The sequence below is a fragment of the Anguilla anguilla genome, chromosome 6 (genome assembly GCF_013347855.1).
Source record: "Anguilla anguilla isolate fAngAng1 chromosome 6, fAngAng1.pri, whole genome shotgun sequence".
NCBI classification, from domain to species: Eukaryota; Metazoa; Chordata; class Actinopteri; order Anguilliformes; family Anguillidae; genus Anguilla; species Anguilla anguilla.
In genome coordinates this window covers 25,208,717-25,212,090 of record NC_049206.1, presented here as the reverse complement: position 1 = coordinate 25,212,090, position 3,374 = coordinate 25,208,717, and the positions used below count along the sequence as shown (strand labels likewise).

The 3,374-nt window shown below is 40.0% G+C and overlaps 1 long non-coding RNA gene across 1 annotated transcript; it reads right to left on the bottom strand.

The window, feature by feature from the left end:
- Window positions 1–831: 831 nt before the first annotated feature.
- LOC118229486 lies at window positions 832–3,150 on the bottom strand. Its single transcript, XR_004765678.1, has 3 exons — window positions 2,154–3,150; window positions 1,559–1,696; window positions 832–1,121 (listed from the first exon to the last, which is right to left on the bottom strand). It is a non-coding gene; the product is annotated as an uncharacterized LOC118229486 (long non-coding RNA).
- Window positions 3,151–3,374: the final 224 nt, after the last annotated feature.

Genomic DNA, 3,374 nt, shown 5'->3' with positions numbered 1-3,374 from the left:
ACTGTGGGCATCAGTCTGTGGTTGTGAACAAAAATTTTAATTTGAGAATTTTCAGCTTCTTCCTCAATCTTATCATCTTTGCTGGTACGGTCGTATGCCAGATTCCAGGTAATAAACTAAAGCCAGAGCCACAAACTAGTTAATCTCACAGCTGCTGCACCGCACACGCATACATTTCTGCCCCCTGCTGGCAGGAGGCTTCCTGTACACAGGCACAGAAGCGGTTTGCTCTGCTGCTTAAGTAGGCAGTAGCATATAAAGGACGTAGAAACTTTTTGAAAAAGAACCACTGGTGAGCATGTTGCCAAACACTGTTGTCAGTATACTCAATACGAACTCCATTTTCTTTGTTTTGTGTCATTCCACGCCGCTGGGGGGTTCACAAAATTGTCCCGCAGAATTTTCCAAGTTGCTTTACGCAACTTAGCATCATTGAAACCAATATTTTGAGAATATTTCATTTTTTAAATCTTGGCATGATCGATCTTAAAGGTGACAATATACTTGCACAACTTCAGCAACTCCTTGTTCAAAAGAATTTATCTCAAATGTATTCCAGTCACGACCATGATGATTCTACCACAGTCGTGTCTAGATGGGTGCAGGAGATTTCAGGAAATGGTATCCTATTCGATAGGTTCACCATAATAGAAGAATCAAATTGTGCCCCTCCCTCTAGGAGGAAAGTTTTGATGTAACACGTCCTCGAGGGGAAGTCAAACCAAGCACCTTGTGATAAAAAGTCAGTAACCAAGACCATTACCCCACCACACAGACAAGTTTGCCTCTAGGGCTAAACAGGATTGTGAATGTCCAAGCATAAAAAAAAAATACTCATATGACATATGAGATAGAACTTTCCATAAAGCTACATCTTTATTGGGTACAATAAACCTGATAAATGTTTTTTGATTTATAATGCATTTGTTGGATTTTCTGGGGTTTCCGTAAACTGAAAACAAAACATGGTAGCTGCAAATGGTAAAAACACAAGGAAACAAGTCTCAATAGGAGTTTCTAAAAGCTGTTTCAAACTGAAGTGGCTTCAGACTTTATCCACTTGGCTGTCAGGTGGACACAGGTGCACATCATCAGGCAATCAAGCCCACAATCAGCTCCACCTGCAGGATTGGGACAGACATGCAGAGACTCCACAAAGCAAGGGAATGTAACATACATGTACTCCACAGAAATATAAAACAGCCTTAAGGATTCTACCTAGAGCTCGCCGGGAATGGTTATACCAAAAACTGATTAAGCAATGAAGGTTTCTAAAAAGTACCTTTTAATAGAGGGTTCCATCTAGAATCCCCTATGTGGAGTTCTGTGCTTTCTTTTTTAAGGGCCTTGCCTAGAACCCTTTTAATACCCAACGGTCCTACCCAAAACCCTCTTATCTCCTAAGGGTTCCACAAAGAACCATCTTATATTCTAAGGGTTATACATAGAAACATTTTCTGAAAAATGTGTTGTATATGATAATAATTTTTGTCTTTCACACCATTTAACAATCTACATTACATTTACCATTAATACAGTTGATATCACACAGTCTGACTGAGTAAACTGTTTTGTTAATGAGTCTGGAGGAAGGGCTGGATAAGGTTGGGAGACCCTCAGAACAGGAGCGGTCAGGCTGGGAAAGACTGTGTGGATCCAGATGACACTAGGCACATCGCTGTCCACAGGAGGTGACCTCATGTAACATTTGACAATGGAGAGAAAAAAGATGGTTAGTGGCAGCATGCCAATGTCCACTCAGTACACCAGACCAAGCAATCTGACTCCTTGCCATCTCTAAACTGCATAAGGAAATATAAGGTCCTATGGGAGCTGTCAGAGGATTGGGCACATTATAATTGTTAGAGAGGAACGAGTGGCAACGAAACAGCAAAAATCATGTGGTTGATGTGTTTGACACCATTTCATTATAGACATCAAAACAAGGCTGTGCTCCAGCTTTTCCACTAACAGTCTTACACTCTCACACCTCTTTGCTTGCCCAACTTGAGAAAGAACTTCAAAATAGAAGCAAGAAGCAATTAACAGCATTGAATCTGTAATTCACCTTGTACCATAAAACTACTCTGTTCCACTCAAGATAAGCCTAGTACATATCCAAGAAACATTAACAATTCCATTTCTGCCCTCACCTCATTGAGCCTGTTCTAAGCCTTTCCTGAACTAGAGAGGAAATATCAGGTTTATAAAGTATGAAACCTTGCTTCTATGACGCTTCTTATATTTTTTAAGTTTTTCAGTCCAGCTTCTAGTGATCACACTAGGCTGCAGTTCTCTACCCAGTGCCCTCAGCTGACCTCTCCTCTCATCATCCACTCTTCGCAGATTTAAAAGCACTGTCATATGGAATCTTGTGGAAACTCTCTCCCTATTCTCCGTAATCATGGGTAGATGATTATCATCGTAGGTGATGATGTCATTATATGTATAATCCCAAGTGCCTAAGTGCAATTGGAACAAATTATCTAGAGATGCACAATTGAAAGTGCACTCATGCTTAGAGTTTCTGTGTTGAGGGTTCAAGGGTAGGCACTGGGTCTGGAGAGATGGGTAGGAGTATTAAAAATACTCAACCCTGGTCCGTTCTGGTATCACCACTCTTCCACATCTTAAAACACTTACAGACAATTCAGCTCAGTTGGATGCTGGGGCTAACCAATTAACTTAGTCAGTGCCTGTTCAGTGCACAGTGCACTACACAATTAACTATATACTGCATGGGACGAAATGACTGTAATTATACCAACAATATACACACAAGTAAAATGGATTTATTAAGGTGATTCCAGATACAAATATCCACCCATCAAGACTACAAAATTACAAGAATCCTAATGTTTAATAGGATTAAATGATTCTGTGTATAACCCCTTTTGCTTTCTAAATAGAATTCAAAGAAACTAATCATTTGAAAGTGTTTAATTATAAATAAGATTAGCCTAATGAATCTGGTAAATTGACGAAGGCAAATACTATAAATATTGTGTTCTGTGTCTCATCCACTAGATGGAAGCAAATACAAGCCTGAGAGGCTGCAGAATGATGCCATTACTCAAATCCTTAGAGATACATACAGGATGTATAGGTTTTCATTCTTACTCAGCACTGATTAACTAAAACAGTTGATTGCACATTTAACTCACCTTGCCTGGTTTCTTGGGTCTGAATTGGTTAAAGTGAAAATATAAAGCAGCACACATTTTGGCTCCCGAAGCGCAAAAGTGACTATGACCGCGGTATGTTAACTGAGCGTAGGAGGTGCGTTTGAGGAAATAGGAAGTACATTAACATGCTGTGGATATGTGTGAATTCAGCAAGGTGCGCTGGGTCAGTCATCCTCTGTCGAGTGAACG